A 14639-nucleotide genomic window follows, 5' to 3' on the forward strand; every position below is an offset into this window, starting at 1 on the left:
ATAGGTTTTTGGTGTGACCAAGGAACGCAAATATGAGTTTTGGTTTTGATTTTGGTTCTTTTGTTTTTCTTTCTTTTTCTTTTTTCCTTTTTTTTTTTCTTTTTTTTTTCTTTTTTTGTTGTTGTTTGTTTTGTTTTTGTTTTTCCAAACAGAGCTAAATGGGTTTTACTCTTTTAACTTGTTCTAGGTTTTCGAAATACCTCTAATCGCTGATGTGCTTTTATTAACTTTCACCATGTGTGTCTCCCCGTCAAAAGAGAAATGTTGACAAGACCCACATTCGTCCAAGTCCGCCATCTTTGTCCCGCTTAAGTGCACCACTTGGTGAGACCTCGGTGCCCAAGGCTAATTTGGACGCACTTCTACCTGGCCTGTCAATAAGGTCACAAAAGCTCTTCACTCATGTACCCATGATTGGGAATCGAACCCGTCGTTTCGGCGAGCGAAGGCTGTCATCTTTATGCTAAACCCGTCTCTCCCCTCAAATATCTAGAAACAAACATGATTTCTTCTGAGAACAACAGTTATATTTTCCGGTATTTTTTTTTAAATCCACGATTCAAGAACATTTTGCCTTCAGATAATCGCAAGAATATCGGTGTATTCGAATTTTCGGAGATACGTGGTGTCATGATTTGTCAAAAATTGATAGACGTAAACAAATGAGTTTAAATAAATAAACTTAATATATCTAAATGATCATGTCCCGTAAGGACCAAGTTGATGGCCTGTGTTCAGTCACCTGACGTCACACCGAAGAGGAAAGACACACAAACATGACCTTGTGTGAACACACACGCTGAATCAATATGACCTGTCCATTGACCCTCTTGTCCACACTACTGTCCTCACAACCCAGTCAAGTGTACAGATCAAGTAAATATTCCAACAATATGTTTGATTGGCATTCTACGTTACATCTCGCAAGATGCAAGCATTGCCAACACGGAATAAACAAGATATGGGCTTAACACATTCTCTAACCACAAGGCAACCCCACCGCCCTTAGATGAGCTCAAGGCAAGTTTCAACAATGTTGCAGCTATATGTCACATATATAGCTATATTTAACATTGTGAACACTAGTATGTATCCTCTGTCTTTTGAAAAATAAATGAGATGAGTTTAAGACTGGTTGGAACAAAACTAGTGCTTTATGTGACAATATATCACGCCAAGCAAAGGAAGTTCAACGTTGGCGATGTCGTAAGTGGCAGTTGTATTTCTAATGACCCCAGGTTCCATGTCTTCGGAGCGGACGGTAGAACACTCATCAACCGACGAGAGATAGTTTCGAGTTTTCACTGTACCATTTGTATATGTCAGTGTCGTGTTTTAGACTGGAAGGTGTGGGTGACAGAAGATTAGCATAGGCGGGGCAGTGGGGTAGCTTAGTGGTTAAAGCGTTCTCTCGTCACGCCGAAGACCCGGGTTCCATTCCCCACTTGGGTACAATGGGTGAAACCCATTTATGGTGTCCCCGTCGTAATATTACTGGAATATTGCTAAACACGGCGTAAAACTGAGCTCACTCACTCATCAGCATAATTTTGCTGAGAACTTTTTATAACCCATTATTAAAAAGGGACCACATCAAAATTATTTAAAGGAACTTTAATTTAAATGCACAAATACAATGTCCATTATCAACATGAATCATCTATTCAGTCTTCTCATCTCACATCAAGCTGCCACACAGTGATATATCTGGCATATGGATTATAGTGGTGTTATAAGCGTGACCAGTCGCCGATTTTGTCAGCAACTCGCCCATTCTCAAAAGCCACTAACATGACGCATCACTTCTTTAGTGTAGTACACGCCAAATATTTGCAACAATCAATTTACCTCAACAGTAACAAGAACAGCTCTGAAAGGTGTTGTAAAGAATAAAAAAAAGTTGTTATACATAAGACGTGTGACGTATTCATGTTCGTGTAGCCTCTAAATGCCTTTCAAAAACTTCACGTGCAAAAGAAACGGAAGTGTCTCAAAAGAGGAATTAAACTCATACAGCTAAAATTATCATAACAACGTTCGTAAATAATGATGGTTGATGGTATTGTTAACATTTTCTGTTGCATTTTGGGAACACGGAAAAATAAACGAATCGGTACGAAGCACCGTTTCAATGGCGATGTGGGCATCATGCACATTTTCCTCATGCAATAAAACATGCTCAAGCTGTCATCATCTTCAGTGGGAATAAAACGGAGCCAAACTCTTTAGCCAGTCAGTCTCTGTTCAACAATGCCACGTGTAAATCAACTTGAGGGGAACCAGGCTATCGGACGTTTGGAAGCTGGAGAGTCTGTCCAGAAAGTTGCCCGTCACTTTAATGTCAACATAACCACGATCTATCGTCTCCAGCATCGATACAACACAACGCAGACTACAGATGACCTTCCACGAAGGGTCACCACATCTGGACAGGATCGACACATTATACGTCAGCACAAGTGAGATCCTTTCCTGCAAGCATCCAGACTCCTCGAGACACCAAGGTGAAGCATAATCGACGCATCAGCCGTGACACTGTCATCCGACGTGTGCGCTCCAACAACCTACGATATCGCCGACCAGCACGTCGTCCTGTAATCCAACCACGGCATCGACAAATTCGACTTCAGTGGCCAAGGGTCATCAAAAGTGGCGTCAACGTCAATGAAGACGTGTCATATTCTGTGATGAGAGTCGTTTTCGGGTCACATGCAGATGAAAGGGTCAGAATTTGGCGACGTCAAGGAGATCGTCTTGCTGAGAGCAATGTTTTGGATTCCTAGGGTAACCTAGTGTCATGATTCTGGCCGGAATTGGACTTAAAGTGAGACTTGGACTAATGTGCTTCCAGAATGTGGATCAAGGTCGAGGACATGGGGTCACAGGTCAGCGGTACATTGGCCAAGTCATCAGACCCCATGTTGTTCCATTTTTCGCCCAACATCGTAACTACCTTTTCCAGCAGGATGGATCTTCTCCAACAACACAACATCCACGTCCTACCGTGGCCAGCTCTCACCCATGACCTCAACCACATCGAGCACTTGTGGGATAAAGTTCAAAGGCGCTGGTGAAGTTCGGACGGCAGTTCATAGTATGTGCTGGAGGATCCCCAGGGTCTTTACGAATGGTCTGATCCACGCCATGTACAGGAGATGTGTTCAGTGCTCAGTGCTAATGGTGGTCACACCAGGTATTGAATGACGTCATGACAATTGACTAGAATCTCCGCAACTCTTTTGCTGTCACAAAATATACTGATGTCATCTGTTTTTGTTGCCAATGAATTGTTCTCGCTCAAATGTCTGTATTTCTGAAGCTGTTGGTGTTTGTATTCTATACTGTTAAAAATAAGTACATAAATACTTTATACTAGACTTACGGAGATTTTGTGTGTGTGAATTCAGATGTATGCTGTAGACATCTCTATTTAAATATCCCATATATCTGAATTCTTTCTTTAGACCTCAGGGCAGTTCAGATGGTGTTCCACCTTTAATTTTTATGCGGAAAACATTTTCGAACAATTTAGTTCAGTAATACTCAGTGCGAATAATCAATCAGTCACAGATTCTGAAATACCCATATGATAAAACGTTTGGTCTGTAAGTAGGACAGTTAGATTCTAATACATTTTGTCTTAAACTATTATCACACTACATAGATATATACTACAAAAAAAAAATGAAACGCATAGGCTACTTGTATTTTAAAAATCAATTAATTACCTATTGTGTTCAGACACTCGTCCAAATATGTGACAAAAGTGTTGATAACACAATTGCTCAGTGGGTTTACACAACTGCACAAACAAGAAATCAACTTTACCTGAAAATGTTGGTTTAGATGAGATTTCCTATAAGGATTAGAAAGACCTCGCCACAATGCAAGAGGAATCACCTTCAATTTGAAATTGTGCAGCAAAGAGCATCCACTGACTGGAACTTAAAACCAGATTTCTTTCAGAAATTGGCATTCGAAGGGGTTTCAAGGTCAACTCACTATGTCATGTCTTGACTCTACGACACGGAACATCACCATTGAAAGAATGCATGCTGGAGATTACCAATCTTCTGGTGCCAGGCGTCTGAATGTTAGTCAGAGCAAGATATCATGGCTCGCAGCTCGTTGCAACCAAACAGGTCAAACAAATGATCGTCCCCATACATGCAGACCTGGAATTACCACTGCAGCCCCAAATCGGTACATCCGGGTACTACAGTTGCGTGAACGTAGTGCCACGGGTGGCACAGCAGCCAGGGTGTCTGGACTTCAGAGGATTTCCGGTCAAACTGTACGGAACAGGTTGAAAGAGACTGGTGCGAGAGCCAGGAAACCCGACACTGGAATCGTGCTACGCCAATCACCATTGCGCTAAGCGTCTTAGTTATCTAAAAGTACCCCTTTGGTTGTATAGAGATTACTTTCCCCTGGTATACCGGTTTTCCTTCTTCGAGTTATGAGGACAGGCCAGTTTACAAAATTGATCCACTTTCTATTTTTGATACTTTTAACACTATAAAAAAATATCTATATGAACTTAGCTAATGCTACCCAGTACAATCAAGTTCAGTGATCCTTACTGGCAATACCAGTGATGCTTGGCTTTATCATGAGTGCCTAATTTGTTTCAGATGGTGTCGGAATCTGTCTTGTGTTGAGACTGAATAACTTCTGTCATCGGCATTTTATCAATAATAAAGTTCATTTTTTATGTCAAGTAGTATCACAAAACCACATATGTTTATAGCTAAAAGTAGGAATAAACTACTCACACCTGATTACAGATTATCGCTCGATGATTGGGGATTAACTAATAATCATCAATTCCTCATCATTTCGGTTTCGTCTTCTTTTCACGAAACTACTTGCTCTGTTATGTGCTAATTATATTACATATCGCTAGCCACAATGAACCTGGAATTACAGAGACAATAAACTATTAAATGTTTTAGTGGATATTGTGATGAATGCAGGTCAAGATGAAATCAGACAAGTGAACAATGCTACGAAAGAAAGAATAAGAAAAATCCATGTATCCTACATAACGATAACCAACAGAATGGTAAAGAGTACAAAATTCTTTCTGTGAAAACACCCTTGAAGCCATTAGCTTTATACCACCAAATTTCATATTGTACAACTGATATATGGCTACTCAAAGATATAAGGTGTCATTATGCCACCTATCTACGAATTTAAAGGCTTTGACAAATTAAGGTATTCTAAATCATTTAAGGTATTCTAAAATTGCCATGGCTCTTTTACATTCTGATTATTCTCTTATTCTCTTCCAAACAGGACTTCAACGCTACCGGACCTTAATATACAATAGAAATAAATCTGAAATTGAAAAGAGGAAATTGTCTTGAAGACCAATATATCTGGAGATGTGACATAGACTCCTCTGTTTAGTGCAAATTCTAAGATAATCAAAGATACTACTGGACATGAATTCCAAACATCTGCTCCATAAATGCATTTATACTTGAATACAATTCAGGCGTTCAAACTATCGGCTACTAGTTATGATTGGTTGATTGTCACGTATGTAAACCCCCTTGGTACTGCCTGCTATTCACCTGATGAAGGAGCAAGATGAAGGAACAAACATACGCTCCGAAACGTCGTGTTATCCACAATAAAGAAACTGACATCTATATATCTGGCTTTTCTTATCATAAAGTTAAAAGGTAAAATGGCATTTATTTATATCAAGGAACTTTCTTGATGTCGATTTCACATAATCAACAGTTTATGTAATAGTAATCTGCAGCCAAATGTAAATATATTAAACTATACCCGTGTGCCATCTTGTGCAGTCATTAGTGAATAATACTTTGCTATGACAATAATGACCTAAATATGTTATTGACAATGACCTGACACAAACACGATCGAAATTATTCCTGTACTGATATCCAAAGCAAGAATATCACTACGTGTTTGCACCGCTTTAGCAATGTTCCAACGCTCACGAAGTCTACTTATATGTACATGTTTATATGTGACCAAACAGCATGACAGTGTATTATTATTACTTAAAATGACACTCGTGGTTGAAGTGTTCGCTCGTAACGCTGAAGACCCGAGGTCCGATTCCCCACAAGGGCACAATGTCTGAACCCAATTTCTGGCGTCCTGCGCCGCCATATTGTTGGAATATTGGTTAAAGTGGCATAAACTCATACACATCAACAAAAAGGACAATCTACATAATGTTTTCAACCTTTTTCACCCAATTCAGTGACAGTCGATGACCGCTAGAACCATACGTATACATCTTTAGACTTCCTGTCACACGCCGAACATGCACTGGTATAGACAACCTTACCTTTTTGCATGTCACGAGGCATGACGATAGATTTTTGTCTAGCTGTTGATCTGAAGGAGAAACATACAACATGTCCGACTACCCACATAAGACTAATGTGCATTGTGTTTGAAATCGGGAGGGTGAAGTATGTACATGTATTTCAGCTAAATAAGTTATGGATCGTACATGTATTTGAAATATTTAAGACTGTTCGCGTTCGTAGACCTTGTTTAAATCACTGAGAATGACTCGTGACTGAATACGTTTTTGGTACAATACAATTTCTAGAACAATTTGTCCCGTGCAGGTTAGGTAGAAAAGGCTTTCAGCAACTCATGCTTGTCATAAAAGGCACTATGGTTTTTGCAGGATAATGACTTACCTGAGAGTTTGACAAACGTTTCTACCTTGCCTCGTCCTATATATAGCTACACAGCAAATTTCATTATTTTTCACTTGTTAACCCTTCAACAAGCAACAAAAGAAAGATACTGTGCTTTATTGGTGGTTGGTTGTTGACAAGACGCAGCTGGAAAACGAGGTCCATTGATTTTCAGTATTAACTGGCTTGTGGCTTTTCGGGGGGTATCTTCTCAGAGATGACTCACTGTATTAATTTCCCTTATTACCTACCATTCATGTTTTTACATTGCTGGTTCCAGTAATTAAACTTTAGAGTGTGTATTGCTGACCATTGACTATCCTTGAGGTAGGAACAATAACGCCAGTCCTCTATATTAGAACACTCTCTCTATAATATTATATTTTCATGCGAACTGTCTTTACACCACGACATATAGTATAATATAGCTACATTGTTTTATCTAGGTATGATTTAGAATATGTTTGTGTGAGGTCAGTATCATTTTAAGAAATGTTAATTGTTCTCAGGACAGTATTTTTTACTAATGGCAACACGGCATAACATATGGAGGCATTTCAAAATATTGGCATTATCTGTAAATTGAATATTATATAAAATGGTTGATCATATATTCAATACATTTACTTTTCGCTGCAGATAACACATCACTGAAACTTGTTAAATATGTGACATCAACATCAACTAAAGTTCTTAATACGAATATAAATGACACTGTTACTTTTAAACCGATTTATCATAGTCAGAAAGACAAAATGTATCCATCGACAGTTCAGAGTAAATAATCTTATGCCTTTATTATGTATTTTAACGTATTAAGTTTTAGACAGAGTGTTGTACGACGATGTCTACTAACAGTATTAACAAAACCTCAATATCATACTTCCACGAGAACTAATTATTATAACTATTTTCTCTCTCTCTCTCTCTCTCTCTCTCTCTCTCTATCTATCTCTATCTATCTCTCTATCTCTCTCTCTCACACACAGACACACATACATGTATGTATGTATGTATGTATGTATGTATGTATGTATGTATGTATGTATGTATGTATGTATGTATGTATGTATGTATGTACGTACATACACACACATACATACACAAATACACATATATATATATGTGTGTGTGTGTGTCTATATATATATTTATATATGTGTGTGTGTGTATATATATATATTTGTCATTTTCTCTTCCTCCATATATATACACTCTATAGAGAGAGATGAGAGAGAGAAACAGAAAGAGTTCTCGTGGAAGTATGATATATTGAGGTTTTGTTAATACTGTTAGCAGACATCGTCGTACAACAATCCGTCTAAACTTAATTAAAGGTAACGTGTAAAAACATGGAAGGTAGCTAATTGCACTTTGCATTTGTATAGGGGACTGTCATTCTCATTTCTACTTCAAGGTCAGTCCAAACATTAATTACAGGTAACACCAGTGTGAAAACATGGTGGGTAGGTGATATGGGAAAAGCCAATGCATTTTAGAGGCTGTCTGAAAATAAACATAATAAAACACTCAACAATCAGTTAATATTGAAATTCAATGGACCTCGTTTTCCAGCTGTGTCTTGTCAACAACTCAACACCAATAAAGCAGAGTATCTTTCTTTTGTTGCTTGTTGAAGGGTTAATGAGTAAACAATAATGAAAGTTGTTGTGCGGCTATATATAGGACGAGGCAAGGTAGAAACGTTTGTCAAACTCTCAACTCAACAGCACAGGTAAGTCATTGTCCTGCAAAACCAATGAAGATCCGGGTTAGAACTGATCTCCAGTAACCCATACTTGTCGTAAGAGGTGACCAACGGGATCGGGTGGTCATTTTCGCTGAGTTGGTTGACGCATGTCATCATATACAAACTGAGTAAACTGATGCTCATGCTGTTAACCACTGGGTTGTCTGGTCCACACTTGATTGTTTACATGTTGCCTGCAAATTGGAATTTGATATCTGTTGTTTGTATAGATGCAAGAGACAAATGGATAAGGTGGTCAGACCCACATACTTGAATGGGTAACGGCCCTAATCAACGTCGTTCTGTCGTTTCTGGCGATGTCAATATCTGGATTGTCTGATACAGATTCAGTTATTCTGGCATAGATCTTTCTGAACCATGTGTTGTAAATACACACAAAAAAACTTGTTCCAGAAACTGCTCTATACCCAAACGTACGAGTCAGTCTTATTGATGTATGCCAAGCCCGACCTTAGTCGAAATTAGTATTTACAAAACAGTTTAGTGTGGATTCCTGAAAGTCATGTGATCAGTACGCTGACGCATCACACTGTATTCTGAAATCTTAATGTACTTTGAAAAAAAACATTTCTCGTGTCATCAAGAACAGAACAGTGAACATGAATTATCCGTATTAACCTATTTAGTTGATTTCAAACACAATGCACATTAGTTTTATGTGGGTTGTCGGACCTGGAACTGTCACATGCTGTATGTTTCTCATTCAGATCAACAGCAAGACAAAACTCTATCGCCATGCCTCGTGACATGCAAAAAGCAAAGATCGTCTATACCAGTGCATGCTCACAATGTCATCGTAAGTAAAAAAAGATTTTTACATACATATCTACCTGTGATGATCTTACACGGCAATACTCCAACAATATCGAGGCGGAAGATGCCCGAACTAGGTTTCGGAGTGAAAAGCGAAAGTTTTTAACCTCTAGACTACCCTATCGCCCCAACTGTCGTTCTAAATAATTATGATACAGTGTGTAACATAATTATGTAGGCTAGCCAGTACGTTTGTTTGTTAATGACATACTGTATGGTCAGATTCCACTGATTAGCTGGGTGACTATTTCAGGTGACGAACAGGATATGATGAAAAGCAGCAAGTTCCAAGGATCTTGTCCTCAGCAACTTCCGGGTACCTCACTCTTCCCATCCGGTCTTCGCTTTCAGTCGACTTTTTCAAGGGAGATAACCAAAGCGTAATAACCTCCTGAACAATAGACCTGTCATGATGCAGCCATTTTCCCTGTGAAACATGATTAAAAATGCCAAAGATATGTCATCTCTTTGTTTTGTTTTGTTTCTTGAGCATATTATTAATATTTCATGAGGGTCCTTGATATTTTAATTCCCTTAATGTAGCATCAACGTGATATCAATCACGGGACAGTCGCGATCATATTAAGATTCACGTTCATATGACTGGAATATTGCTGACTGCAGCGTTAGACACGGTCATTCCAAATTAATGCAGATTTTAGGACTACATCGAAGGGTTAGTTTGTAAACATCTATCAAAGTCAAAGTTGACATGAAGAGTCTTAAAATTCGGCAGTCATCCTTTTCACGCCTAAGAAAAAAAAATCAGAGTGAAGAAGACGAACCCTGTACCTTACTCTCATGTAACGGGCGGTCGGAAACAGTCTTTGTCATGTAGAATCCTAACCAGAAGTGAGGTGACTGTGGGTGGTCAGGAGTGAGTTTAATGGTATTCCAGTTACATCACGACAATTCTGTTCACTGTGGAAGGAAAGTCCGAAGCAACCTTTACCACTTCAGTGACACCCACGTGTACGTGTTTGGTGCCGACACACCATGAAACACGAGAGATTCGAATCCGAGTTCAGAGGTAACTGGTGTAATGAAGGAACGAAAACCTTTACACAGAATTACAGTTGGAGATGAGAGTGTCCACCAAGCCCCCAATGATAACAGGGTGCTGATGTGAGGAACTCTTTCACACACTCTCTCTCAAACACACACACACTCTCACACACACTCACAATCACACTCTCACACTCACTTTCTCATTCTCTCTCTCTCTCAGTGGTGAGGTAAGTATGAGTGAGTCTATTGTTGCAGTTAAGAATTGTGCCGTGGCAAAAGGAGGAAGAAATCCCCTGTGAACCAGCAAAACAGAACAAAGACAAGTCTAAAACATTCAAATATTGTATTATTAAGCAAAGAGAGCAAGTTATACGAAGTCACAGGTCAATTTCACAATACCGATTTCAAATGCAATACAAATGAGACAAAAACTAAGGCAATGGCTTACAAAATATATAGCAAACTCACCAAAGTCTTAGTGCAAGAGTGAGAAACAGTTATGCAGAATGTAACAGAGCGAGCGGTCAGACAGCGGTTATGTAGATGAGACGTTGACTAATATTGATGATGTATACTCCAGGAAATGTGTCTATGTCCCAACATGGCACCTAGCATTTATATGTACTTTCAGTCATAGTTTCAAGAACTTTCGAGCACTTACGACCGTCGGGAAAGCTCTAGAACAATAGTAGTATCGTGTTTATGTTTTTCAAGGGATGGTAACTCTAAAGGACTGCCTTAGAGCCGTGCCGCTTAAGAAATCCTCTGTAGGAAATGTGGCCCATAATAATTAACACTAAAACCTTAAATATTGTGACCCAGTTACAACTACCATAACAGTAGTTAATAACAACTCAAATCACGGGAAATACACTCTCGTAACAATAGTCTTACTCTTTTATTCCAAAAATGTCGCTGTGGAGGACACCACTACAGGGCTTCAGACATTTTAACCGTGTAGGAAATCGAAACTGGGTCTTTGGTGTGACAAGCTACAATGTGTGAAGCCCGTTTCTGGTATCCCTCGCCATAACATCGCTAGAATATTGCAAAAAGTGAAGACAAACCGTACTCAGCAAGTCATTTTATTTTTTCGCGGTAAAAATTCTCTTTCCCTTCTAGAGCTCTACATTGGAGATTATACGACCGCTGTAAGCAAGGAAGCCCTGAATCTGGCTGTAATATTTGACACGTGCCTTAACATGCAATCGAATATCAATAGCGTCTGCAAGTGTGCGTACTTCCATATTCACATCAGCATGATCATGAGGTACCTGGATGTCACGAACACCTCAGTTCTTATCCAAGCCTTAATTGCGTCGAGACTTGATTACTGCATCTCGCTGATGTTTGGAACATCCGCGCATCTACTTAGCAAGCTGCACGCGTGCAGAACACTGCAGCTAGGGTGAAAACCCGTAACCACAAATATGAGCACGTCATTCGTGTACTGACCATCTACAATGGTTGCCAGTTAGATACAGGATCCAAAATACTGTTGTTAGTGTTCACGTATGTGTATGCACTTGGTCTCCTGCATTTCCTGGAGACACCAGTCACCCGAACAATTTCCGACCCCCTTTCAAAATTCCAGGATCCGCCTTTGCTTTATATTTATTTTATCATGCCCCATGATGAACACTTTGATGGTCTTTGTTGAGTGACCTGACGTGACACCATGCTAAATAGGCATGGTGCACAAACACAACCTTCTGTGGACACGCACTCAAGATTAACACAACCATTGACTCTCTTGTCAACAATACACGGTTAGTTGTCCTCACACGCCAATCAAGTGTACAGTTCATGTAAATAAATCCACCAATATGTTTGATTGGCATTCTAGAAGTTGGGGAGACCGTCAATATGACTGAAAACCTGTCAATCAATTCACAGGTCGTCAACAGTAACCGGGACAGAGTTTACTACGAACACATTCAACTGAGCAAAGCTTAATCTGTCTCTCGCAATTTTCCCATAGGACCTTTAACTATATAGGCGACCAATACCAAGTAACAATGCGTGTTGTTTTGTGAAGGAGTGAACTGAGTTGAAGGCCGGTTTGAACACTAGTGGAGTTAGTAATAAAGGTAGTTGTGCATGTTTTTGGCTTTTATGCCCTTTAGTATTGAGTATAAATATTCCATCAATATTAACTCGAGGGACACCAGAAATGGGTTTCACACATCGTACACGTGTGGGAAATCGAACCTAGGTTGAACCCAGGGAACGCTTTAACCACGAAACAATCCCATCGTTGTTGTTTTTTTATGTTAGAGTTTTGGTTTTTTATACGTTAGAAGATTTGAACGATAGCTCTGGGCAAGTCCATTCACACAAGTGAACACTACCAAGAATGATTACACGATGCCATTTAGAAAGTGGTCAAATGCAACATATGTCATATTTGGGATTTCACTTTCTTAGTAAAGTACAAATTCTAGTACTTTTTTCGGTTGAGTCCCATCCGGGATTCGAACCCGCACCCTCAGAGTCAGGCACCTAATCGCCAGCACACAAAGTCAGCCGCCTAGCCCGCTCAGCCACCGCGACTTCCACAAAAATGAAAGTCGGACAACTGGTAGTCTAGACTGCGTACTTTGTGTACCCCTCTGATGAGAAATCCCAAATATGACATATGTTGCATTTGACCACTTTCTAAATGGCATCGTGTAATCATAGCTTTCGGCCGTGGGAGCCGTGCCAATTTACACTCATCAGTACTAGAATTTGTACTTTACTAAGAAAGTGAAATCCCAAATTTGACATATGTTGCATTTGACCACTTTCTAAATGGCATCGTGTAATCATAGCTTTCGGCCGTGGGAGCCGTGCCATTTACACTCATCAGAGGGGTACACAAAGTACGCAGTCTAGACTACCAGTTGTCCGACTTTCATTTTTGTGGAAGTCGCGGTGGCTGAGCGGGCTAGGCGGCTGACTTTGTGTGCTGGCGATTAGGTGCCTGACTCTGAGGGTGCGGGTTCGAATCCCGGATGGGACTCAACCGAAAAAAGTACTAGAATTTGTACTTTACTAAGAAAGTGAAATCCCAAATATGACATATGCTACCAAAAATATTTGTACTGGATTCTGTATCTGACTGGCAACAAGTATAGATGGTGTAGTACAGGAGTTATGTACTCATATTTCTTGTGACGGGTTATCACCCTAGCTGCAGTGTTCTGCACGCGCTGAAGCTTGCCAAGTACTTGCTCGGACGTTCCAAACAGCAACAATTTGTAGTGACCAAGTCTCGACGTAATTAAGGCTTGGATAAGAACTGAGGTGTCCGTGATATCGAGATACCTCCTGATCATGCTATTTCTGTTTCCATGAGAAGATCATTCTGATCCTTCTTGCTGTGTTTCTGTGTCGTGATAAGCAGATTGAAATGCTTCAAGTCTGGGGAAGTGTTTGAAAGTGAGAGAGTCCCTCACATCAGCACCCTGTTATCATTGGGGCCTCGGTGGACACTCTCATCTCAAAGTGTAATTCTGTATATAGGTTTGCGTTCCTTCATTATACCAGTTACCTCCCAGCTCGAATCTCTCCTCTTATGATTCATGATGTGTCGGCACCAAACACGTACACGTGAGTGTCACTGAAACGGTAAAGGTTACTTCGGGCTTTCCTCCCACAGTGAACAGAATTGTCGTGATGTAACTGGAATACCGTTAAAAGCGGCATTGAACTCACTCCTGACCACCTACAGTCACCTCACTTCTGGTTAGGATTCTACATTCTACAAAGACTGTTTCCGACCGCCCGTTACATGAGAGTAAGGTACACGTCTTCTTCCAGGCGTGAAAAGGATGACTGCCCAATTTTAAGAATCTTCATGTCAACTTTGACTTTGATCGAAACTTACAAACTAACACTACGATATGGTCCGAAAATCCGTTGCAGTAATTAGGAATGATCGTGTTTAACGCTGCAGTCAGCAATATTCAAGTTATATGACTTGGATTATAATATAATCACAGCTGTAGCTGTCCCGTGATGTCCCCTATTGACAAAGGTTGTGTGAACAATGCTATAAACCAGTCTGACAGCGCACATGACTTCAATCTCCATCAAAGAATGGACATACGTTTGATGCTACATTAACAACGAGCATGAAAATATCAAGGACACGCATGAAATATTAATAATATGCTCAAGACACAAAACAAAACAAAAGAGATAAATTACTTTTGGCATTTTTACTCATGTTTCACGAGGAAAATGGCTGCATCATGACAGGTCTATTGTTCAGGAGGTTATTACGCTTTGGTTATCTCCCTTGAAGAAGTCGACGGAAAGCGAAGACCGGATGGGAAGAGTGAGGTACCCGGAAGTTGCTGAGG

Source organism: Haliotis asinina, chromosome 11 (assembly GCF_037392515.1).
Source record: "Haliotis asinina isolate JCU_RB_2024 chromosome 11, JCU_Hal_asi_v2, whole genome shotgun sequence".
Lineage (NCBI taxonomy): Eukaryota > Metazoa > Mollusca > Gastropoda > Lepetellida > Haliotidae > Haliotis > Haliotis asinina.